This window comes from Acomys minous, assembly GCF_964271855.1.
Source record: "Acomys minous genome assembly, chromosome: 9".
Taxonomy (NCBI): Eukaryota; Metazoa; Chordata; class Mammalia; order Rodentia; family Muridae; genus Acomys; species Acomys minous.
Genome location: NC_140490.1, coordinates 28,269,047 through 28,295,691, shown reverse-complemented (window position 1 = coordinate 28,295,691; position 26,645 = coordinate 28,269,047). Strand labels below are relative to the sequence as shown.

The window sequence follows — 26,645 nt, the reverse complement described above, 5'->3', positions numbered from 1 at the left end:
GCCCCACGCCACAGGGAAATTCTGACACTCTTGCAAAGGCGGCCACCCCTCTCAGAGAACAGAAAGCAGTTAGGATCAATGGATGCTAACGGATGCTCTTCTTTCCTGAAGACCACAGGACATGATGGCATGAAGCTGCCCATGTGAGCTGTAACTCAGAGTGGAAGTGATAACACTCAGGCTTGCATGCTGACTGTGACAGAAGGATGCTCAGCTGCTATCTGGACCCTGAATTCTATGGCTGCTGGGCTGGGGCTTGCCTCCTTTTTGGGTACCTGGCAGAGGAGCTATACTGACAGTCAGTCTGCACTTTGTGCCCCCTCCCTTTTTTAAAAATAAAGAATTTTAGATGACGGCCCCAAGGATGATGTTGTCCAGTTGAGTATCGGGGTTGGGGAGAGAGACAAGACCGTGTGAACGGACACCTAGAGGTCAGAAAGATATGCCATGTGACTAAAGTAAGACCGAGGCAACTGCGACAGTGACAGGGCATGTCATCGTCACTTATCCATACCACAGAGTAAAGATAGCCTCCAGTGATAGAATGTTCACCTAAGCAAATATCAGTGGCTCCCTTCATTTAACCAACTCCATTCCTTCACATTTGGAGCCAACTGTGTGCCACACACTAAGGAGCACAGGCTGTGGGATAAGCACAACAGAAAGAGCAGTGACTACACGTCACACAGGGGGCCCCTGCCGGCCACTTGGCAACTGCCTTTTCTAAATACTCCTGATAACAAGGGGTCATATGGAGAAAGCGCGCGCCTCAAGCTCAGTGCTGTGCGGTCTTGCCTGAGTACTGTGGCTCTAGGCAGATGACCCCAATGGCTCTAATATTTTGTGAGTGATCTATAAAATGAAAGCAAGACTGCTTGTTCTTTCATGTCTTTCTCAATCTGCTGCTGTTTATAAATGAAACACAGAAAAGACACTTTCTTGCTCTGACAAAGACACTGATAAGGGCTACAGGAAACCAGTGACTTACCGCTACTTAACACAGGAGCCTCTCTTTCTCTCTGCAGCTTTCAAATGTCTAGGGAATTTCTCCGTCATGTGAACTAACAAGATGCCAATTCATAAACAGATCATCAAGGACAGTGGCTCTCCCTTGCGAAGATGGGCTAGGAAGTACTCCTGTTGTAGGCTGGTATTAAACTCCATTGGGAAGTTATGTGAATAAAAAGTTCCTATGTTCTTTTAGCTTTTTTAAGGTTGAGTGTGTGTGTGTGTGTGTGTGTGTGTGTGTGTGTGTGTGTGTGTGTACTGCCATGGCACACATGGACATCAGAGGATAGTTTTGGGCAGCCGTTGCTCTCCTTTATGTGGGTCACTGGGATCAGACTCACTTTGTTAAGCTTGGTGACAACTGCTTGTAGCTACTGAGTTACACCATCAGTACATTTTTGTCAGTATAATTAACGACAGTCACATGGAAGTTGGAATGGGATGGTTATCTGTGTGGAGAGGGGTCCAGGACAGGGCTTTTCCCCCTCTTGAAATGTAAAACAAAGCTTGGAAAAATATTTGTTTTTTTTTTTTAATAAATGTAGTCAAAATATGCAAATCCCACTTGGCAAGGTGATCTAGGCCTGTAATCCCAGCACTTGGGAGGCAGGCACAGGCGGACCTCTGTGAGTTCCAGACCAGCCTTGTCTACAAAGTGAGTCCAGGACAGCCAGGACAGCACAGAGAAATGCTGTCTTGAAGAGAAAAACAAAACAAAACAAACAACAGCAAGAAAAAGCAAGCAAGCAACCAACCCAAAACAATAAAAATCAAAGAAGTGCAAATTCCAGATTCCCTGGCAATCTAGAAGTTGACTGACATTTTGGTTTTCGCCACTGTCACCTTTAACAACTTAAGTTTCAAATTAAGCTAATGCGGAATGAGAAGTAATCCTGGGCAAGTTTGCCCCAGGCTGAACTGACTCATCCTGAAGCTAATCAGGCACTTTCCTTATTGTCCTTTTTCTGAAGAGGCGGCAAGATACAGGAGACAGCCAGGGGCGGGAGAGCCAGAAGTGGGGACCTATTCCTCCCTGCTGGTGTGTTTACTAACTCCTGTCCTCCCCAGCCTTCTCAGCAGCCCTGCAGGCAGCTGGCACCCCAGACTCACAGGCTCCACCCCCATCCTCTGGAGTGGATCAGAGTAGGCCTTTTTGGGTCGCACGTAAGGAGAAAGGAAGTGAGTGACCTGCAGGCCTGGGTTGCTAGAGAAGAATATGAGGCTTAGGGATTAGAGCCCAGTCCACGCATCCTTCTTCTCTCACTCACTCATTTGCTCCTTCAACAAATACTGTCCTATGATCTCTTCACTTGCCAGGCACGGTTCCCACTGGAGCTGGCAGGCCATGTCTCTGCCCTCAGGAAGATTTGCACATACATTCCTCGATGTGAGGGTATAACACACGGACTGGTGACACCGCCGCTTCAAGTAGGAACTTTAACGGCAGTGTCCAAGGTCGAGAACAGGGGCAGGGAGTTGATGTGACAGGCTCTGAAGGATGAAGGGACTAATGCTTAGGGCAAAAGCCACGGAGAGCACTGGTGCTCTGAGTCACCTCTACTTCTTTGAGGAATGCACGAGAAATCTGTGGTCAGCCACAGTGCAAGGAGCAACGGTGGAGAGAGGTGTGGAGAGTACGGTATACGTCAAGGGCCCTACAAAGGCGAAGTAACTCACTTTCTTCCCTTTTCTTACTGAGAAATCTGTTTTGGATGCCAGGCAGTGCCAAGTGGTCCCCATCAGTGCCTTCCCTGCAGAACCACAGTGATTTTGACCGCATGCCCCTCCCCAGGACACTACACCACTCTGCTCCAACATGCGGAAGGCTGAGTAGGTAAAAGATAGGGCTCAGCAATCTTGACCAAGGCTACGCAAAGTAGCCTCTGCTGCCAATCGGTGAGCTATTTCATCGCTGTGAGGCCTGTGTGTGTAGGACAGCAGTCTTGGTACGAAGAGTCCACTCAAAAATTGATGCTCTGACCTTCTCCATACCAATTTTCACTTTCCCCACCAATGTTTCTTTCTTTCTTTTTTTATTTCTGCCAGGAAAAAATCCCAAACTGTTTCTTGCAGAAAGCCTTTGTTTTCTCTTTGATCTCGCGGGCTTTTGTCCTGACCTTCAGCGGAGTATAAATCGGGAACTGCGCAATCTTCAAAGGCTATTTGATGTCTGGTCTGATGCACCTCTGATTTCCTGGCCCTTGGGGGTGTGCTGCCAGCCCTTCTCCAGAAGCACCCTCTCCTGTGGCTCCAGCAGTCCCTGCTCTCTGGGGTAAACCTTAAATGGAGATGGTCCTCAGGAAGCAGACTCTGATTCCCCAGGGGCCAAGAATGCCCTTTCTGCTAAATGTTTGTGAATTTGCCAGGAAGGAGGCTTGGAGTTTCCTATGAGTCTACGATCAGTTGTAAAAGTCCTAGCTTGGCCACAGAGTCTATCAGCAGTGCAGTTTCTTCGGCTGTGAATGAGAAGACAACTCGTAAAGTATCGCTGAAATTTGGGCATCATCTCTTGTCTCCTTCTTGTAGCATAGGAGTGGGGCTCCCAGCATCCCCCAGCCACTGGCCCATCGTCAGGCTTCTGTGACCCACACAGCTCCTCTCCTTCTCACAGTCACCCTCTAGATCGAGTTCCAGAAGAGGTGGAAGAGCCTGCAGCCTGGCCACCATGCATATTCCATGACAGGGAAATACTTGCACAGAACAGCGGCCACTGGCTGGGTTTCTCTGGAGGTCAGTAGTGCTGTCTGTATAGCTCAGAGCCCTAGGGGTTAGGTATTTTCCGTATCACCTATTTTCTACCCACGTACCCACCCACCTTAATACCTCTCACTCCCCACCCACCCACCCTACTCCCTCCATCCCCCAGGAGGCAAGAGTGTGCTCTGCATGCTCTTGTGTACTGTTGTGTAGTACTGCAGTTTTCACCTACTTGATACACATTATTTCTCATGACAGTTCAGCATTCCCTGGGCAAAGCAGCATGGTTTTCATCTCCCCATGGCCTGGAGGCCACTGATGACTCATCTCGGTGAATGTTCTGATGGAACCAGATCAAGAAAGCTTGCTCTCTGACCCTGGGGCGAGCATATGACCTTTGGTCTAGTGCCTTTTCTTGTTAGCAGTGAAGCCTCACCAGACTTCTGCATGGTACTGTGGCTTTGAAGTGTTACCTCTTCCGTGGTCCACTGTCATCCAGTGAGTACCTGCAGTCAACCTTGGATTATCAGCTTTTAAGGCACACTGTTGGACTCTTGGTCCTGGGCTTACAATGTTTAAGATGAAATTAGCTAAGAACAGAGGGCAGCCACAGTATATATTGTCAAAGGCCACTGTTATTTCCTGAAATCGGGGACAGGTTTCACCATAAAGAAGAGGAAGGAAGCCATTTAAAATAGTAGCTGTTTTCCCATGAAGACCAAGCATTTAAGCATGGTATATCATCATCTCACATTTGAAACACAAAAGGCTGGAGTGATGTTCTGCAATTATGATTTTTCTATGCAATTACTTAACTTCCATGGCCTAACATCTATCTATCTATTATCTATCTATCTATCATCTATCTATCTATCTATCTATCTATCTATCTATCTATCTATGTTTTTTCATTCCATTGTCTATATGTTCAACAATGTAAGAAAAGCAGTTTTTTTCTAATTAATCTCCTTTTTATCAATAACATTGTCAAGCCTCCAGTTTCACACCATTTGGCAAAAATGGAAATAACACTTGCTGGGGCTTCTTCACACAGCTTGGAATATTCTGAGCAAACTGAAGAAGTTGAGAATTAATTGTTTCCATGCCACCAGCGGATTTCCCACCCTCTTTCTGGAGCTCCAGGGAGACCGTGGGTAGCTGGCAGACTGTGTGTCTAGCTGAAGGGAACAAGTGCTCTGGGCAGGGTAATGTGGCACTGGAAGTCACGGCTAGGACCAGGGCTGACGTCACAGGCCTGACCCACTCCACCATTTGGAGGCATCTCATAAGGGAATGCAGACATTGACATACAGACCCAGCTCTAGAACCACAGACATAGGGGATGCGGGTCAGTGTAGAACACCCAGGTTAATCCTTGGCGCGCACGCGCACACACACACACACACACACACACACACACACACACACACACACATATATATATATATATATAGGATATATATATATTCTATAAAGCAGGAGAAATTGCACAGTAGATAAGAGTGCTTGTAGATCGAGCCTAACAACCAGTTTGAGCCTTACAACCCAATGTAAACGTGGAAGGAGAGACTCAACCCTGGGTTGTTAGCCTCTGACCTCCACACTGGGCTATATACATGTACATATGCACAAACAGACATGCACACACACAAACACACACAGAGACACACACACAAACAAACAAATGCAATTTAAAAAATCAAGTATAGATTCCTATAAACTGAGAGTCATAGACTATGTGCATGCCATGCCTCACTGTTTCTCAGTGTTTTGAGTTTATTGCTTTCAGGGAAAGATCAACAATCTGCATGCTCTGAAGTACAGACATCTAGTCTTAATGCAGTACAAATGAAATGAGAGTGGCCAAATGGGGAAACTCCACTAGAGGGCACAGATGAAGTCCAAAGCCAGTTAACATCCGGAGATGTGTTGTCCTTTCTGGCTGGGTTGCCAGGGGCCATTTTGATGGGTCAGATATAGGACTCAACCTAGGAAGAGCACAGCGAAAAGGATCGCTCTGATTTTCATCGTATTTAAGCGTATTTAAGCACCTTCCATTTGAAAAACACTCAAGAAGAGGGACCTTGGCCAGGAGAGCATCAGGGAGGCTGCGGACTGAGAAAGGGGACCCTGGACGAGTGGTTTATGACTCAGGTGAGACAAGGAAGGGACAAGAATAGACCCATGCTTGAGAAACTCTAAGAGGGTAGAGGAACCTGTGTGATATTTTTTATGGGTTGTGATATCTTGTAGATACTTGTAAGTCCAAACAATGGTCTAAATTATTCATCATAGATATTTACTGTGCTGAGTGTGAAGGAGAAGGAAGAGGCTTCTTCCACGGAGAACCTATATTTTAATAGTAATAGCACCTGCGATAACGTTGTCCTGAAATACCGTGTGTGGAAATTTTAAAGAACATCCTTCATTCATTTTTATAAGAAAACTCAATCAGAGCCAGCGCTCAGCCATTTGCATAATGCCCATCTTTTACTTTATTTGGGTATAGCTACTTTAGTCAAAACCTTATTTTTACTTCAGTGTGTTCAATTTCATTTTTGTATTTCTATGTTTTGCTTTTATCCCATGTCAATAGGACAGAAACATTTATCAAATAATGTAATTCATCTATCAGATTGGAGAATGCTGTGACCTCCCACAGACCACAGAGGGATTAACTGATTAACTCTAGGTGGTGGTGTAATGTGAGCGCATCTCTAAGTCCCTGGTTAGTCTGCATGTCTCTCCTGGAAAGCAGAGAATGCCCGTGGCTCCAGTGACTTCAATCAGATTATAGTCTGCCTCATCTCAAAACCGTTATCATTATCGTACAGTACAAGCGGTTTGTTAATCTGTTCATTACTTGTTTATCAATTCATTAATTGTAATCTACACTAAGATAGGGGTTAGGAGAAGGCCTCAGACAGCCTGCTTACATTCCCAATGTGGTCCACAGCCTAGGGTTCAATTTCGTGTCCAAGAAACTCAGAGGAGTGAAGTGCAGAAGGTGTGTACTAATTTCTAGGTCCAACAATTACACCTTGTTACTTCAGAGAAAGCTTCTGATTTTCACAGATTTAGACAGAAGCCAGGATGCCTCTGTTCACTGGATGTTATGCCAATGGGGTTTATTAGGGAGGTGGCATTGGACCCTTCATGTTCCATGGCTTGCTAGAAAGAACACCCAGGAAGACCTGAGTCAAGGAGCAAGGCTAAAGAGAATGCTGTCTCTTCTGTAGTCACTTCCAGTCAAGCCACTGGCGTTTTCTCTTCTGCTTTACAGGTAAGAATGGGCCTGGGGCAAGAAATCTCACTGTTGGGTACTTGTCTTTGTACCACCTACCTCAGATTCTAGTCCTGCCCTTCAAACCGTCCCTCCCAGCAGAGAAAACCTAACGAAAGAAAAATTGCCTTGCTCTGTAGCTCAGCACTGAGCCGCTGTAGATTCTTCCTGCCTGTGGACCTCTGGGACTGGTCTTCTTCAGAGTCAGTGGGTTTACATCACATACACAGTAACACCGTGGCTAAGGATACTGCCCTCCATCAGTGTGGCTTGATATTAAGACTTTAAGACAAGAAAAATAAAAATTCATAAGCTCAGGTTTAATGGTCTATAAGAATATGATTTAAATCCTCCTATTACAATGTGGAGGAAGAGCGAAGAGGGAAGTAAGGGAAGAAATAGGGGAAAGGCAAGGCAAAACTAAGAGCCATTTGGGGGTCATATGGGTATCTAATACAATAAAGGCTTCTTAAAATATGTACATATATGAAAGAAATCTAAATTATACATCACTAAATATCAGAGGAGACAAAACTCCAACTTGTTTGTTTTTGTCCTAAGTTTGTTTTTAATTTATCATCATCATCATCATCATCATCATCATCATTATTATTATTATTATTATTATTATTATTATTATTATTACATCTCTCTCCACCAAAGTAAACCCAGCTAAAAACCCTTCAATTTACAATGGTGACCCACCTGCAAGATATGCTGGTGCAATAGTGGCACAGAAGTTGAGAGAGTCACCAGCCAGTATCTAACCGCTTTTGGAATTAAGGCCTTTCAATGAGATGGAACACATGCCTGACACAGTCCCGGTGGCAAAGAACCTGGGACTTGATAAGATAGGGACCTAGAGGATAATAAAACACTACTGTGCTAAAGGAATGTAGCAATAAAATGATCCTTATCTTAATGATCCTCTGCTGGACAATGTACAGAGAGTGAAAGACATGGGAACACGTTCCATCAAATCCCTCTCTTCAAGGCTCACAGAGATCTGCAGAGAAAAGACATTGTGATAATGTCTACAGGGTCTACATAGGTCTAAGCCAGACAGGGTCCAGCACGGAGAAGGGAAGTAGATGCCCCTCCCCCACACCTCACCCTCTTGAAATAACTTCCTGCAAAGGAAAAATTAGTTTGTCCAACAAAAGTTAACTGGGTATACAAACAACATTTAAAGTTAGGCCCCATGATAGAAGGCCAACAAAAAATAAACTTAATGGGATGTTTGGGGGTCTTTTTTGTTGTTGTTGTTCTTTGTCTCAAAATGTTTTGTCTGGACATTTCTTTTTCCTTACAGGTCTTTTGCTTATATATTATGGTTTTCAATTTTGTTTTTAATGGGTTTTCTATGTGTGAAAATGTGTCTCAGCATCTGTATGTGATTTTGTGCTTTTTTTCTTTTTGGCTCTTTTTCCTCTGCTTGCTTGTTTGTTAGTTTTGTCCTATTTCACGTTGTTTGTTTTTTACTTCATATTTATTATATTATTACATTATTCATTTACTCTAATGAGAGAAAAAGAAAGGGTGTGGATTTGGGTGGGCGGGGGAAATGAGAATGGTCTGGAAAGAATTAAGGGAGAGGCACCCATAATCAGAATATATTGTATGAAAAGAATCTATTTTCAACTAAGAAAAGAATATGATTTGTAGGGGAAAAGTAAGAAGAGACTCTGAAAACTTTGATTTTTTTTTTTCAATTTGGCATTTGTGCAAACCGCGATGGCTCGCCTCTACAGCAGACCTCTTATTTGGACTGTGTGAGAGTAACCCCTGAGAGTCATCTCACAGAGCAGTGCTGACATTTGCCAAAGCCAGGCACTGAGTCCCAGATGCTGGGAGCATGGGCTAACCAGGGGTGAGGGGAAGGTTTTAAGCAGTAAGTAAGCTTAGCCTGCCACATGGCATCCTTAATCCATCACACACAGCTGCTGCTCGGCATCCTCTTGCACCCTAAATTTCCCATGTGCTCCAAACGGGAGCTATAGACTTGTTTCTGAATGAAAGAGCTAGATACATTCTACTAGACATTCTTTTCAAGACAGGGGAAACAATCGAATACATTACATCGCCAAATCTTAAGCCATTACTTGGACAGCTACTCTGGTTGTAGCAATAGATTTGGAGACATGATTATAATTGTTGATTATAAATTCAATATTTCTGTGCCTTGTAACAAAAATGGTACTACCAGGGTACCCGCAGGGAGCAAGGTATGAATACAACTTGCCAGGAAGGAGGTGACAGAGAAACGTTCCTTTATGAATCTGGAGGTTCACACTGCCCCGGCAGACAACTGAGGGATCAGCTTGTGGTAGCTTACAATTAATTATCTTGAAATTACTAGAAGTGTTCATATCTTGGCCCTTTAAAAATAGTTAAGAATTGATGCAGCCCCTGAGATGAAATTAAGGAGAATTCAGGCCGGCCTATCTCGAACAGCTTGCCACCTTACTAGAGAAGATGGTTCTGCCTATGGCTCCCAGGGAGCTACACCTTTCACCATTAAAAAGCGTTCCCCCCCTCCACCCCTCCTCTTTGACTTGTGCCTTACCTTCTGAAAAAGCTCCTCTTGTTCTGGGAAGACAACACAGTGGGCAAAATAATTTCTGTGGAATCATGGGGGCCTGAGTTCAGATCCCCAGCACCTATGTAAAAGCTGGCTCTGGACACGTGTGTCTCAGGGATTGATAACCAGCCAACTTAACCAAAATGGTAAGCTTCAGGTTCTGTCTAAAAAAAAAAAAGTTTAAAGCCAGCTAGGAATGACTGGCTTGCTTCATCAGAACCAACAGGCATTTGGTTAGGTCCACAGTGGACAACAGTGTGTTTCATCTAATTGAAGCTTGACTCTGGAGGGGAGAAGGACCCACAGATCACTGTTCATGAAGGTATTTTAAAATGTATTTAAAATGAGCTTAGCAATGAGCTCTTGCTATCTTCTCTGGGTTTTTTTATTTCTTCACACTAAATAGATGGTACATTCAAATATGCAGCATTTTTATTCTCAGCCTTTCTGGCAGCTTGATGCTGAGTAGGGAGGTCAAAGCCAGGGTCAGAGGTGAAAGGATGAACTTTAGGATGGATCTGAGGGTAGAGTGAGGCTCTGTGGAAGACCATCTCCTGGACACTCAGAGTAGGGTTCAGCTGTGAGCCTCAGCTTCTATATCTAGGAAATGAGTCTAGATTAATTTTGTAAGACATATAAAAAAACAAAGTATGTCCACTTCTCCTAGTGCTGAGAACAGTGTTATATAAGTAGCACATATGTGGCAGCACAGAGACTCAAATAACCGGGTGCCAAGATGCTCACTCGATGTCCTTTGCATATAGCAATAAAACCATCAATGATCACTGAACTTTCACTGTGTGGTGTTGTCACATAGAACTTGTCATGAGCATTGCTGCCTCTCACTCTCCCAGCCGGAAGAAGCATTGCTGCCTCTCACTCTCCCAACCGGAAGATGCAGCCCTAAGATTGTCTCTATACTCTGTTGGGAGGGAAACACAAGACATCATACAACAAAACCCAGATGCACCTCTGACTTACTTTATATATAGTAAGGGAACAGATGGGTTTTGCCTTTAGATGGTTAAGTAAACCCTTAGCATGGCAATGATTCTTGACAATTTTACAACATATGCTGCATATCATGGGCTTACCAACAACCTGGGAATATCATTTGCTTCATTGGATAAAGACAGAAAACTCAAGGATGCAAGTAGGATGTAAGCATGATGAAAAAGAACTTAATTCCTTGGGGTCACAACACTGTATTTTCGGTGGCAGGGCCCACTCTCCTTGCACACTGTGGGTATACTGAAACCACAGGTATGAAAGGCTGAGTGCACTGTTCAGGGCCCTGTTGCCTGCTGCCCCTCCTGGTTGAAGAACAAAGAAAGCAAACAGTATTTCTTCACATCTAGGCACCCACTGGGAAATGTACACCTTTTTCTAAGTGACCCTAGCATGTTCTATGATAAAAGTCCAAATTCATTAGCAGAGCACACAGGATAGAAATGAATGGACCAGAGGAGAGAAATGACAAACGTGAGGCACTAAACTCAGTCTGGTACAGAAAACCCAAGAAACAGTAATTCAAATAACTTACAAAAATAAAGCGCCCTTTCAGAGCGCCTGGGATGGGCCCCCAGCACCCACAATGTGCCTCCTAACCCTCTGTAACTCCTTCTGGAAGGTCAGATGCTCTCTTCTGTCCTCTGCAAGCACTGTACGCACACGCATACACAAACAAAGCATCCATACGCTTAAAATAAAAACATAGCTTTAAAATTCATAAAGCAGGATAGAGATGGGAGGAATATTGTATCAAGCTCCAGGAAATGTGATTACAATTGGAAAGCAATGGGCTGGCTAAGGATAGTCCTATCCACAGGTTAAAACTTAAACTTAACCAGGCTAAACTAGATCAAATCAAAATAACCTAAAATAGTCAAGACAGAACAGCTTTCCTTTACACTGCAGACTATGGAAAACCCAAGAAGTCATCTTTTACCATATAACTATCAAGAAAGATTCATTTTTGGGGAAGAAGTAATGAAGTGCGAAATAGTTTTATTGTTTTAATGGCAAATAGGAAATACCTTATTTTCCAAGTTGCTGGTTTGTTCTCTTAACACAACAGATTTTTTTTTCCAAGAGAGTAAATCTCAAAAAGTAATAATGAAGGAATTACGAAGGCTAGGATTCAGCTACATGGCTCTCAGTGCCATCCTGGGGTTAAAAATAATTACTCATTATCTTATCTTAGAAACGTTCATAAACTTGGGGAATCTCCTCTCATTCCCTGATGCGATGAGGCCAGTTCAGTTCTGTTAACTCAACCATGGAAGAAAGACCACCACACAAGGCGAGCAACTCACTGCCCCTTAGCAGGGGGCGGGAGTAAAGAGGAAAGCCCACGGAAGCTGGGTCTTCTGTAAGGAGCTGGCACTTCTGAGTAGGACCTGGCATGCTGGTTTGAAAGAGAATGATTCCCCTTATTCACTCACATGTTTGAATACTCGGTCCCCAGTGGTTAAACTCACTGGGAAAGATGAGGAGCTATGGCCTTGTTGGAGGCAGAGGGTTACTGAGGGAAACTTGAAGGTCTCAAAAGTCCAAGCCAGGCCTTGCCTCACCTTTTTACTTCCTACCTCCTGCCTATGGATCAGGATGTAAGCTTTCAGCTATTGCCCCAGTGCCATGGCCGCCTTTCTGCTGCCCACCATGATGACCATGGACTAACCCACTGAAGCTGTAAGCAATTTCAGTGGGTGCTTTTAGAAGCTGCCTTGGTCGTGGTGCCTCTTCACAGCAATAGAGCAGTAACAAAGACACAGAGAAATAGCAAACACTCCACCAGTCACCCATTTTCCCATCATATTTCTGTTTTTACCTTTACAAACAGGAGGAATCTTTGGTACATCAGTGGATCTTTATAACATAAATGATTTGAACCCATTCAGTATTCATTGACTGAGAGAAAAACAAGCAATGGTATAAGCTACACTACATTCAGAAGAACTTTATAAATGAATTTGCATTTACAAATATCAACAAAACGGCTTTGTATGTCTACCTAATGTTGACTATGTGTGGGACACGCTGGTGCAATCACTGGGTAGATAAAGTCTAGTGTACAGGTGGCTTTGGGGGACCTCTGTTGGGATCCATAACTTTTTAGGATAATTCAAGTGCTGGAAGGAAACTGTTTAACCCTTACTCTCCTAGTAGACAACCTGCCACAAATAAAGTTTCAGTATGTCATCCTGAAATTGTTTGCAGTCCTTGTATGGAAAAGATAAAAGGAATCATGCTTTGAGACAGCAACTCTTTGCCACTGGTTGTAACATTTTGGGATGAATATTTGTTTTCTGGGTTACCCAAATTTTCTGTGATGATAACTTAGCACTTTCAAAAAGAAAACAAATCACAAGAGACTTTTAGCAGATAGTCTTTACACCTCTGGACTAGGAGGAAATCCTAGTTTTCTGTAAACCTTTGTAAAATTCTAGTTTCTTGTCAAATGTTTCCACTTGTACCTGGAGACCTGTTCCTACAGAATGGCAGTGGAGTGATGAAGACCTAATGTACATTCATATGATGATACCACTTAAAAGATGTGTCTGATGTTGATACAGAACACAGCTTTCACATCCAAGGGAGTAAGAGATAGTTTATTCAAGAGCAGAGTATGAGTGACCACTGCCTTGGAAATATATTTACGTTGCCTAAACCCCATGTTCAAACATGATAACCATTCAATGAAGCTTTTATAATAACAGAACATAAAAAGTCATAAATTAAGAATTTTCTCCAGTTGAAAGATATCTAGGTTGCTTCCAGATTCTGGCTATTATGAATAAAGCTTCTATGAGTATTGAGCAAATGTCCTTGCTGTATGGTGGAACGTATTTCGGGTTTATGTCCAGTAGTGGTATAGCTAGGTCTTGTGGTAGCACTATTCCCAGTTTTCTGAGGAATCACCAGATTAGTTTCCAAAGTGGTTGCACAAGTTTGTACATCCTCCACATCTTGGTCACCATATGCTATCACTTCAAGTTTTGATCTTAGCCATTTTGGTAGGTGTAAGAAAGAATCTCAGAGTCATTTTAATTTGCATTTCCCTGATAACTAAGGACTATGGGCATTTTTAAGTGTTTCTTAGCCATTCGATGTTCCTCTGTTGAGAATTCTCTCTTTAGCTCTGTACCCAATTTTTTGACTGGATAATTTGGCTTGGCAGTGTTTAATTTCTTGAATTCTTACACAATGGAATATTACTTGGCTATTAAAAACATGGAAATCTTGAAATTTGCAGGCAAATGGATGGAACTAGAAATGATCATCCTGAGTGAGGTAACCCAGACCCAGAAAGACAGGCATGGTATATATTCACTTATAAGTGGATATTAACCCAACATAGATGTCCTCTGTGAGACTCCACCTAGTGGGGGAATGGGACAGAACCTGTGATTTGTAGCCAGACACTGGGCAAAGGGCTGAGAGTAGTATGGAAGAGTGGGAAGAAGGAAAGACCCAGAAGAGTCAGGAGCCCCACAAGGAGACCATCAAGGTCAGCAGATCTGGACCCAGGGGGCCTGCACAAACTGTTGCACCAACTGAGGACAATGCATGCAGTGAACCTAGACTCCCTGTTCAGATACAGCCAATGGACAGCTCATTCTTCACAGTTGTGGAGGGAGCAGGGACAGCCTCTGACATGAACTCTGGTGCCACTGATTTGATCACTTCCCCTTGGTGAGAGGAGGGCCTGTGGGCACAGAGTGGAAGGGGACGCAAGCTATCTAGATGAGATCTGATAGGCTGTGTTCATATGGTGGGGGAGGAGGTCCCCTTCTGTCAGAGGAGGAGAATAGGGTGGAAGAGGAAGGGAGGGTAGAAATAGGGAGATACAAATGAGCGCATAACATTTGGTATGTAATCTGAATAAATTATAGTAAGTTTTTAAAAAGAAATTTCAAATATGTTGGTGGGAACATCAGCTATGTAGGGTAGAGAAAAGTAGAGAAACCTTTGTTATGGGCCTCAGATGCTGTCTGACTATGTTCTTAGATCTTAGTTAGGTGGAAGTTGGTGGTCTGATAATACACCTCCAAAGTTCCACATGATAGTCATTAGGAAGTTAGGTCAGACATAGAGCTGGGTAAGGAAAAGCTTAGTGGGCTAAATATAGTCCGTGGTGAATTATTATTAGGTTCTAGGCCTGTAGCATTCCAGCCACTCCCAGTCACCATGAAGTTCTAGTCAGCCATGAAGAGGGTCCAGTGTGAGATGCTACTTCTTTTCAGAAATATTCCTTTACACTGGCCAGGATAACAGATTTCCAGTGCAAAAGTCCCTGACACATTCTCCCATGTCTTCACTGGCCAGGATAATGGCATTTCCAATGCAAACCTGACACAGTCCCTGATGTCTTTGCTTGCTGTCTTGTTGAGCCATGTGCTGACTTCATAAACTCAGAGCTTTCTACTCCTGCCCAGCAGCCTCTCTGGTCTTAAGACACCCACCCACTTCATTAGGAATTGGCTCTGCTCTGCCGGTGGCCCTTATGGAGATTACCCTTGTGACCTCTTGGAAGACTCCATTCCTTAGAACCCATCCTGTAAAAAAAAAAGTCCTCTGGATCTCCTCATATAGCTCATTTATTTCAAGGAAAAACAGCTTGATACTAAATGCACTTGTAACATAGATTATACAAAGAGCAAAACTGTTATTTAAAATACTTAACTGTAATGCAGACATGCTCTCATTGTTATTTGTAGAGCATAGCTTATGCAAAACATAATGATGATGTTTCCAGACATATCAAGAAGAATTTTTGATAATCCAGTTATCTCTGCCAGTACGTTTAGGAGCTGTTGAACAACACTGTCGAGGGTGTCCACTATCTCCATCTGTTTGATAAGAGGAAGTCCATTGCTGCCAAGAACACCATCACCAGCCTTGCCTATCAGGTTCCCCAGCTCCCTTGCATCTTAGAAGTGACCTAGAACAGTAAGGTTGGCCTATGAAAGAGGAAAAAATTAGGTGGCTCTTGCAGGGAAATTTTCTCATAAAGGAAAAGGTGCATTCTTCTGCTGCTGTATCTGATTCATGGAATACAGAGATAATGGCACAGTCATAAGGATAGTGAGAGCCATATTTTCGGCATGTTAGAAGAGTGAGATGCAAGAGGCCTGGGTCTTTCAGTCATTCCTGGAGATCTCAATCTCACTTGGTCAAACTTAATAGTTCCTTCCTTGAGTCTGTATATGCAGGAGAGATTTCTTCCAGCTTTCTTCTTGCAGCCAAACAATCTTAAGGGCTATGTAGAACTTTGGAAACTGACAGATATTTTAGCAGGATGCTTCATTAGAATGCTTGGTAACCCTCACAGAGCTAAGTCTGTCACATGTCTATCAATACTAGTGTGCCTTAGGAATCCACCTAGAAGGTTCCACCTGCCTCACACATCATCTTTCATCATGGATGAAAGGCCATAGGACTGGGCAGACCAGTCTAGGCAGGGGTTGTTTTCTGAAAAACTAAAAAAGGCCATTGAGAGACAATTTTCCAGAATTTAGAGAGGTCAGGCATTACTATATAACAATGACTTGTTTGTTATATTTAATAGTGTTAGCAGAACTGGTTATTATATGATATCATTGTTTTCAGCCCCAACTCTGATCTTTGGTGAAAATGCTATGGTTGAAATACTACTTTTTAAGCAGCAGTTACTGTTCTGCAGACTATCCAAATAGTATTGCTAAAACCTGTCAACATCATCATACCAGTGGGAAAAATAGAAAGAAAGTCTGAGGAAGCGTCACATACCACAAGATGTGTAGACAGTGTTGGGGAAGGGTGAACACCAAATGTGTGACAAATCCTGGAAAAGAAAGCCATATGGGTCGGGGATGCGGCTCAGCTGAATAGTATCTAGGGTTCAGCTGAGGGTAATCTGCTGGTACTGTAGTCTAAAGTATGGCAAGACACCTGACTACAGTGTGCGATGGGCCATGGGGATGGGGATGTGATAAAGGAGGCTCTGGGCTCCATCTTCACAACATCACTGCACAGCTAAGTGGGTTGTGAATCAAAGGGGAGGTTGCTGGGACAATCCCTGATCTGATAGTGGGAATCGAGTAAATGGGAATATCCTTTCACATGGAATTCTCCACATCCCACCAACTTTTAGAGAATTCCTTTTATGTATGTGTCCTTATGCCTCAGCACAAAGGTGTTATGACCCCTCCAGTGGAGTCTGTGTGGCAAACTTTACCACAGAACAGAGGTGATGACCCCTACCCAAGGAAGAGCTTTTTGTAAAGGGTCTGACGTTCTTGTTAGGAGTAAACTAACTGTAGTTTTTTTTTCACTCATTGTTTGAGAACATCTTGACTGTTTTTAAAAATGTTTTTCTTTGTCGCCTTTGTTTTTATTTTTCTATCAAGGAACTTTTTAGACCTAACTGTTGTTAAGCGATCCTTGACTTAAAACTACAGCCGAGGGTCATTTGGTCAAACCTACCATTAAGTTTTGTTTCACTTGTTAAGGTAAACATGACTAGAATTAGTCACCAATAAATAGTTTATGTTATGACTTACAAATAAAGTTTTGAGTAAGATTTCAGATACTGGCAGATGAGCTAAGAAAACAAACTGTCTTGCCTCACAGATGTTTGACATAATGAGAGAACATTGACCTTTGATAAAGAGAACACACGCATTGATACCAATCTAATGACTTATGAGTGATTGTTCAAGACTGATGACAACATAATTACACTACATGCTGTATTTTGATTTATATGGAAAAATAATGTAACCACATGTAAATACCCCCATTTAAAAATGTGTATATAAACCTGGCTTGCCTGTCTCCAAAATACACTCAGAATCAAACAACACATTTGTGTGTGGTTTCTTTTGTGTCACTTGTCTATCTTTGTCCACCAACACTGTAAAAACTCCCGACCCAAGGACCGATCCCCAACTGAGACAGTCCGTACCAAGAAGGGATCTGTTCTTCTATAATAAATGTTCATAAATTGGAATTGCTGTTCCTGACCCTTTCACTTCCACCACCAACTGTCTCCTTGCTGGTGTTCAGCTGCTCCTCAGTTGCTCTCCATTCTTCCCAGAACAGCTTAACCTAGGTTTCCTTCTAAATTTAACCCTTGCAGGACCCCTACGGTGTTTCTGTCCCCAGAAGCAGCTCATGCCTGGCTAAGGGCAGAGGCCTCGCCTTCTCCACATTCTCCTTCCTGTGCTTGCCACAGATTCGCTTCACTGGAGGGACAAGGAGTAAGTAAAAGGCCCAGTTCATGAATTTCGAATGACTTACGACATTTGGAACTGCTCCAGTGTGATGTCAGCCTTAGTTATGACACTAAGCTTTAGCTTGCTCATATTTATGTCAGAGCACTAAGTGAGACAGATTTTCTAGTATGTGAGCAACTTTGGTGACTACCGGCTGTCCTAGAGATGCTGGCAGCACTTTCATGCAACCAGTAGCACAGGAAGAAACTGTCTTTTAGAAAAATAAGAGATATCCTCTTTCATTTATATTTAAATAATTTTTATTTATCATAAAATACCTCAAGACCAACTACATCCCCGTGACTGTCAAGGTGCTTCTCCTTTTTTTGCAAAGAACACTTTGTAAATCAACAAATTAATTTTTTAAAAAAGTTCAGATGCTTTTCTGTTCATGCAGTCCATTTTAGCGTCTGGTTATTTGTTTTTACTGTATACTTTTATGCCTCAAACTTCCTCTCTATACTTGTCAGTATTAGACTCAGCTCCTTTCTAAGATAATGATAGGTTGAGATTTGTTTTAGTAGATTACAATAGAGGAAAGCACTGGAGGTGTCAGGTGGCAACAAAACAACTCCCACTGGACAAAGCAACAAGCAACCAGGTAGTATTTTTTAGCAGAATCCAGTGAGGAAGGTTGGAAGAGAACAAGAGTGATAAGAAGAAATGATTTGGTGTGTGTGATTTCAACCGTAAGAAAGGGAAGTTTGATTTAGTAGTTGTATCTGGAGATAAGCCAGTCCTTCAAATAAGGATGGAGCCCTGGAATAGAAGGTGGGGCTGACAGGTGCTGTTGCACTGTGCCCATCACCTTGAGGGTGTCTACATACAGGGCATTCTGGTGTGATCTCATCCCTAGCTGCCCATGCCCATATCTTTATCACAGAGTGGCTCTCAGCAGCCATGACCTTTCTCCATAAGCCACAGACAGCAATATTAACATCACTAGCGAATTTGTTGACAATGCAAAGTTGTGAGATCTATTACGGATCTCTTTGACAGACTCTCTGGGGAATGAGGCCTGTTTTAATCACCTTTAACTAGCAGCTGGATATGACCCGAAGCCATCTAAGAAAGTTGTCTTAATTGAAGGATTTCTCTGATTATTCTAGCCCAAGATCAAGCCTATATGGGGTTGTCTTGATTGCTATTTGAGATCAGAGTGCCTACCTCACTGTGCCGGGCACCATTCCCGAGGCGAATACTCCTGGGCCATATAAGAAAGCTAGCTATAGAAGAGGCTGCAAGCAAGCCATCAGAAAGTAGTGTTCCTTCATGATTTCTGCCTTTGAATTCTTGTCCTGATTTGCCTCAGAGATGGACTTGTAACCTGTAAAGTGAATTAAATGCATTCTTCTCCAAAGTTGCTTTTGGTCATGATGTTTGTCACAGGATAGAACACAGGAGTTCCCAAGAGCCTGGTGTTATTTGGGCCTTTTATTTCACTCCAATACCTGCTGGGCTTTGAGACCCACAGTCCTACACACATGAATGCTAAGTAATGAGTTGTATATATTGAGGGGTGAGGCAGCCCCTAGCCAGTGCTGATGAATCTGGGACTATCAACACCCCATCTGCCTCCCAAGGTTGGATGCCAAAGGTGGCCTCTACAGTATTTCCAATATTCTCTGAAAAGATAAGCCAGAATTATCTTCTGTGAGACTCTCCAACTGCCACTTCTTTGTTGGGCTTCCTTCTCTTTGTCTCATTCCCCTACACCACTCCCACTCATGTCACTCCATACACATCTTCTCAGGGTTATCTTCCAGAAGACCGTGCTAAAAAATATACCCTTTGTTATAAACATGCTGGGGACCTTGTTATTGTATTAGCAATGGCTGCTAGACACCCAACACTACAGAAGAGGTGAGTACAAAAAAGGTAGAGAGGATCCTCTCTGTTCTCTGAGAAATCACAGCCAGTAGCAGTCACATGATGTGAAGAAGTGGAAAAGGGTTTGAAATTCTCCACAGTGGTAAAAAACAACACTTGTTCTAGGTTCTAGGAAGATGCACAGGTCAAGCTAAGTGCCAAGTATGGGTAGAGGTTAGTCAGCATAACAAAAAGCATAGAAAATATAACAGCAAAAACCATGAACTAAAATATAGGAATAAGAAACAGAGGAAAGCCAGGAGGAAATGGATGTCAAATACAATGTGTGGCTTAGGGTATGTCACCTTGACACAATCTAGACAAACCTTGATTTCCAAGAAGGGGAAATTACAGTCAAGGAATTTCCTCCATGCTACAGATCTGTAGGCATGTCAATGGAGCACTGTCTTGGCCACTAATTGATAAAGGAGAGCTCAGCCCATTGTCACTGTTACTCGCCCCACCCCAACACCAAGATAGCAGGCTTGGGGCCATATAAAAAAGCAAGCTGAGCAAGAGAGCAGGAAGACAGCTGGAGGGCAACATTTCCTCCAACTTCATTTCCTGCCTCCAGGTTCCTGCCTTGAGTTCTTACACTGGCTTCCTTTGATGCCAAGCTGTAACCTGTGGGCAAGCAAACTCTTTTCTGACCCACATTGGGAGTAAAGAATGAGGACACACAGGATAGGTTTGGTTGTGCTGCGGTATTGGATTCCAATAGAAAAAGGCAGGGGAAGAAGTTGAAAATCTGAGGATGTTCCAAAGTGTGTGAAAATCTCTGTGTTTCCAGTACAGACAGACAGACAGCTGTCTCCCTTGGGCAGTGGGTATGGGCTGAGAAGTTTTAAATATAAAAGTAGCCTATCTGCCTGTACTCTTAGGAAACCCCTCTCTGCTGATGAGGAGCCCTGGTAAAATAAGTCTAGCTGGTTCCATGACAGGCTTCCGTTTCTTGTTAGCTTGGAGCAGGCCTGAGCCTCCATTCCTCAAAAATTAGTTCAGCAGTTCCTGGACATACCACAGAAAATGGACAGCCAATCAGGAATGGGCAGGACACCAGGCCTGAGGAAGATAAGGTTGCTTAGCCACCAGTGTGAAGAGCCCCTAACTCCTCCTGATCAGAGTCACGTAGCCTCCTTGGGCACTGGCCAATCTCAATGAGATGATGTAGCCACAGTAGAAACTCCCCCTTCTGGCCTTTAAGAGAGGCCTGCACATTCCCCTCATAGTTGTTGCCATTTTGTTTGAGTGTTTGAACTCAGCCTGCTGGAATAAAGACTCTTTGCTTTTGCATATGACTTCAGACTGGTGGTCTTTGGGGGTCTTGAGATCTGGGCATAGCTCTGGATGTAATGGTGCATGCTTGTAAATGTAGCACTTAAGGAATGACGGAGGTAGAAGGATGCAGAGATTGAGGCCACACTGAATTCCACAAAGAAAACCTGATCCTCAAACAAAACCAAACCAAAAAGCAAAACAGAACAAAACACCCTCAAGGGCCAGGGTTAGAGATGATGGGCAGTAACTGAAGAGTGCAGTCCCCAATTTAACCCCAACATCACAGAGAAGAGTGAAAGGAAGAGAGAAAAGGAAGAAAGGAGGCCTCTTACTTTGATTAAGGGGTGGGGAGGTGGAGATTACCGGCAGAGAGATCAGGCAGAAGGTGTGGTAACAGCCCAAACTAGCCATCATAGTATCCCACTGGGAGTAGCAGGAACCCTGGAAAGTAGTGAAATCAACAAGAATCAAGAGACACCCAGATTTCCTCCCAAGAAACGTAGTTGTTATTCATTTCAGTTTCAGGATGACAGACTCAAGCATGGTATTCAGATGTTGACTAAATATTGTGCTGAGTAACAGGGAGGAAGGAGGCAAAGACGCATCCTGCATCCATAATGAACAATACTCATAGTCATTAACAATGTTCAGAATCGTTATTGGTGCCATTTTGCCATTTCAGGGCAAGGACTAAAACAAGCATGCTGAGAATTGGAAACCTGGACACTAATATTCTAAATTTAAAACATCTATGGAAAACTTCATCCATGTAGTAAGATGCACATAGCTCCAATTAGCATTAACTCAGAATGCCCAATCAACAAACCCCCAGGTACAATTAATGCTCAAGTCCTTTCAGTTAATCACAACTCATGTATACTTATCTTAAATGAAATGTTTATGATTTTTCAATACACACTAAGCAATTAACAAATTCTAAGTCTTAAGAGAACTAGATATAGAGTGATGCAAATACTTACTAGGAGAGCAGACATTAAAATTAAGCTGTATTTCTGTTGGGGCAGAATGGTGAAAACAGAATTGGCAAGGCAAGTGGTCCAAACTCAAGTGTGCAATCACAGCAAACATGATACTTAGCTCCAACTCAGAAGCATTACTATGAAATGTGCACATTTCTCAAAAGCAGAGCTCAGTCAAGCCAAAAGCTGTGGGAAATCAGCAGTCCCACGAGAATAGCTTGCAGAATGTTTTCTCATCAGATGGCTGAAAGCACAACCCAGTAAACTCTGACTCTGAGCTCGATACCCTGGGATAGATGACAGCAAGGTCCAACCAGCACAGCTACCCAGCAGCCCCTTAAGATGTGACCCAACACAACAGATGTGCACCCTTCACTGTTCCCTTCCTCCTGCCCCATTTAACTTTCACATCTAAGAACTCAAGATGAGAGAAGTGATGACGAGGGATGAGTCAGCAAGTGTGAGGCTTTTACAAAAGCCATGGAGCTGAGCCCTGGCCTTTCCATGTACTCAGTACCCTGAAGTGAAGCCTGCTTCGTCTGCCAAAGGAGCAGCTGGGTCAGTGAGAAGCAGAGGCTCTGACTGGAATCAAGAGAATGCCAAGACCAAAATATTCACTTTGCTCCCAAGAAACTTAGCCAAATAGTAAGAAGAAAAAAATGCAGGTAGTGTTAATATAGACATATAAACACATACCCAACATGTGTGATCCTTGGTCTATCATCTACCTATTTTTCTACTTATCTCTATTATCTAGCCAAACATCTTTTAGTTATATTTATCTAGTATCTGTTATTTTTTATCTATCTATCTATCATCTATCTATCTATCTATCTATCTATCTATCTATCCATCCATCCACCATATCTCTCTCCATGTATATTATACATACAAACATGCATACATGCATACATGCATACATACATACATACATACATACATACATACATTATTTATGTACCCATCTACCATCTATTGTCTGTCTGTTATCACGGTAAGCAATAAGGAAGCAGGGAGAGTTAAGATCTGTTTGGTAAGCTGGGAGCAGTGGCACACACCTGTAATCCCAGGACTCTGCCTCAAAAACAAACAAACAAACAAAAACAAAAACCTAAATCAAACAAAAAAAATGTGTTTAGTAGAGGTTTCAGCCTTTGGCCTGGAAACTACCAAGTCTGTCAGGAGTGCAAAGCGTCTAATGGGTGAGAGGGCGTACATTCATGGGATAAAGTAGTAGAAAGAACTAGTCACTATTAATTCTAACAACTGTTTACTTCCACACATAACAGACCAGGATGAGGTTAGAAAACAAGAATGTCACTGTGTATAAACGTGGTCACATTTTTGAATTTGGAGCACATGTAGGGCATGGCTAAGTCTGAGGACAGGAAAGAAATGTACTTGTAATGGTGTAAGTGACAGAGCAGGCTAGCATTAGTAGCTAGAAAAAAATGACCCAATTAGGGAAGGGTGACAACTTTTACTAAAAGGTCTAAAATACACATTTCTTTAATGGTGAGGTTAATAGGACTAAATTTTGGAACAGATAAGTGAATGCTAAGGGCATATGTTAAGGACAACCACATTATTGGAGAAGTTTTAGGATCCTCTGTCCTTGGAGTTACTAGAAGCTTCTAAGGGATTCTGAGAATTCAGCCATCTTTCAAGTTTTATGAGAAACTGATGTCCATCTGAGCCCTTATTAGTTTCCTGAAATTCCAGATCCTAAAAACCGGTAAGAGACACCAGCTTGGTCACTGGACTTGACCTGAAAGATTTAAACAAGACCATAAAAGATGCATCAGAAGTCAAGGACAGTTGTATTCACAACACTGTAGCTCAAGTAACATTACAGATTCGTGGTGTCTCTTGAAGCATGTTGCCTATCACCATAAGTGCCTGACACTGGGTGTGCACAAGGACGCCCGTGGCTGCATTACCCAGGATAGAGGAGACCCAGGAGACAGAGATGCTTTTCACTGAGGCTGCTTAGACGGCCTGCCATGATGCACTGCATGTGAGCTAATGTGACCATTACAGGGATGCAGCGATGCTTCAAATGTGAAAAGGAAGACCTCTGCATGGTGATCAAGACTGATGGCAGAACAGCCGAAGGCACGGAACTCACAGGTGTGAACAATGAGAGCTTGGAGTATATGCCCACCTTTACTTATTAGCATGTTCCCTATCTACTATAAGTAAGCATGCTGTAACCACAGAATGGAGCTGAAAACAGCAGTGAGTTTTGGGGAAGGTGTGGGTTCTTACACCACCTGTAGAGTCCCACAGATAACAAAGACAATACTCATTTATTTCCTTGGCACAGGATCTCATTATATAGCTCAGGCTCCTCCTTCTGCCTCCTGAGTGTTACAATTACAGGGTTGAGGGACCAAGCTTGGTGTGAATATATCACGTGGGTCCACATCGAGGGATGCATTGCCTGTGCCTCTGATTGCTGCCTAGTGTTCTTCACAAAAGTACCTCATAACCAACCAATACCTCACAGACCAGCCTACACATTCCTTGGTGCATGTGTGTCTGTGCACACTGAAGAGAGTCTATGACACACACCTCTTGGATTGTTTCCATTCCCTGGTTAAAATGGCACAAAAGATCTTTTTTTTCAAATTGTTTTATTTCCTAAAGAAAATTTCTGGAGCACTTGCAGTACCATGTAGATTTGTAGTAGATCAAAGACAAAACTTTTTCTGAAAGTCAGTTGTTACATTGACAGTTTCTATTGTTGTAAGAATATTTATTTACTTTCTTCTTCTTCTTCTTCTTCTTCTTCTTCTTCTTCTTCTTCTTCTTCTTCTTCTTCTTCTTCTTTTCTCTCTCTCTCTCTCTCTCTCTCTCTCTCTCTCTCTCTTTCTGATTTTTTTGAGACAAGGGTTTCTCTGTGTAGCCTTTGCTATCCTAGACTCACTTTGTAGAGCAGGCTGGCCTCAAACTCGTGGAGATCTATCTGTCTCTGCCTCCCCGAGTGCTGATATTACAAGCATGCACTACTGTGCCCAGAGTGAAGATATGTTCTGTGTGATACTTTATGTTTTATCATCTCCGTCACAGGCTCCTGAAATAGATCCTGTTTGTATCTACACTGGAGGATCAGGAAAAAAAGGAAGCCCACCTATTCTCACCCAGCTGGCATCAGACACAGGCAGCTCTGCCCAGGGTGCTCTCTCTGCCTTAGTGTCTGTGCCTCTCATAACTGCCTGCCTGTTCTACACAGAAGTACCTCATAATCAACACCTTACAGACCATTCTACCTTAGCTTTTCCCTAGAGCAACTCCAGACAAGTAGCACAATGCTTTGGAAGACACAAGTATGCATTTTTCACCCATCTCACAGAGGCCACTTCAAAAGGCTAATGAGCAACTGTTATGGAAGCCAAGGAAAGGATGGAGCTATCAAGGGCCACTCTCCTCTCACTAAATTGTTTTTAAATGTTACTGAGTTACACACACAAAACTATTTCCGTTCCTCTTCTAGACTAAATTTGATAATCTACTTAGGAATGATGATGATCTGTGGCCCAACGGAAACAAATTGTGATCCATTTAAAAGAAATGAGACAGAACAAAAGCCTAGTTTAAAAGTCTCTTGCTTTTCTCTAGTGACTTTCTGACAGAGAAAAGAAATCATTCCGTGGTCTGGAGGCCCCACCACCTCAAGCAGCATCAGACCCCTGCCCCACACTCAGATCTTGCATTTCATTAACTTATATTTTTGTTTTTGTTTTTGTTTTTGTTTTTGTTTTTTGGAGACAGGGTTTCTCTGTGTAGCCTTGGCTGTCCTGGACTCACTTTGTAAACCAGGCTGGCCTCGAACTCACAGTGATCCACCTGCTTCTACCTCCCAAGTGCTGGGATTAAAAGTGTGCAACACCATGTACGGCTCTTAGTTTTATATTTTTATGTTATTATTGTTCTTCATTCTTAAGATCATACATGTATACAATGGAACACGATTATATTTACTCTCTATTCTCCTTGCCACTCCCACTAACTTCCTCCCACTAGCCTTTCCCCCCACATCATGCCACCAATTATTTATTTTTACAAAAATAAAACTCAAATCCAGTTGCAGATGCCCATGTGTGTATGGTGTGGGAGCATCTGCTGAGCATGCACAATTGACCAGGATAGAAGGAAACCACATTCCTACATACCACCTCCTCCATTATTGAGGAAACTTTCGTGATTATTAACTGCTAGGAGAAGAGGAATCTTGACGAGTTTGGGGTCAGGAGCAGGGCTGTGATCACGGGTGGGTGCCACCACACCCCGCTACAGGCTCCTCCGTTCTTCCACTGGACAGAGTACACAGTGGTGAGAAAATCTGTACCTCATCTCCTGCTAAAATTCAGGGGGGGGGGTGGAGGGAGTGTGTGAAGCTCCAGGCCTGACACTCTTACAAACATGAGAGCATTGGCAGAGGGAACACTTGTGGGGATGAGGCAAACAGCAAGAATCGTGGTCTAAATTTGAGCGTGAAAATGCGAGGGTGAAATCGCTATCATCACAAAACACCTAAGATCTAAATACAGACAGTGTGGAGAATCATTCCAACCCAGATGAGACGACACTTTCCAGAGCAAAATGGAGGAAATCCTCCTTCACAATACATGAATGAATAAAACCAGTTGATGGACCGTTTGTTGGAGTTGAGCCTCTGCAAAACATCC

General features: G+C 43.0%; 1 protein-coding gene across 8 annotated transcripts in view; it reads right to left on the bottom strand.

Moving 5' to 3' along the window:
• The window catches only part of LRRC3B (leucine rich repeat containing 3B), an 86,194-nt gene that overhangs the window by 26,330 nt on the left and 33,219 nt on the right, over positions 1 to 26,645 (bottom strand). The window contains exons 1-3 of one of the 8 annotated variants that reach the window (XR_014782147.1): positions 9,555 to 9,711; positions 7,694 to 7,994; positions 6,950 to 7,270 (exon numbers count right to left, since the gene is read on the bottom strand). The exons of 5 other annotated variants lie outside the window; for them this stretch is intronic. The gene's annotated coding sequence lies outside the window, so the exon portion shown is untranslated. Of the gene's footprint in view, positions 1 to 6,949; positions 7,271 to 7,675; positions 7,995 to 9,554; positions 9,712 to 26,645 lie in introns of those variants that run through there. 2 more of the 8 variants (XR_014782148.1, XM_084796891.1) reach the window with 2 other exon arrangements.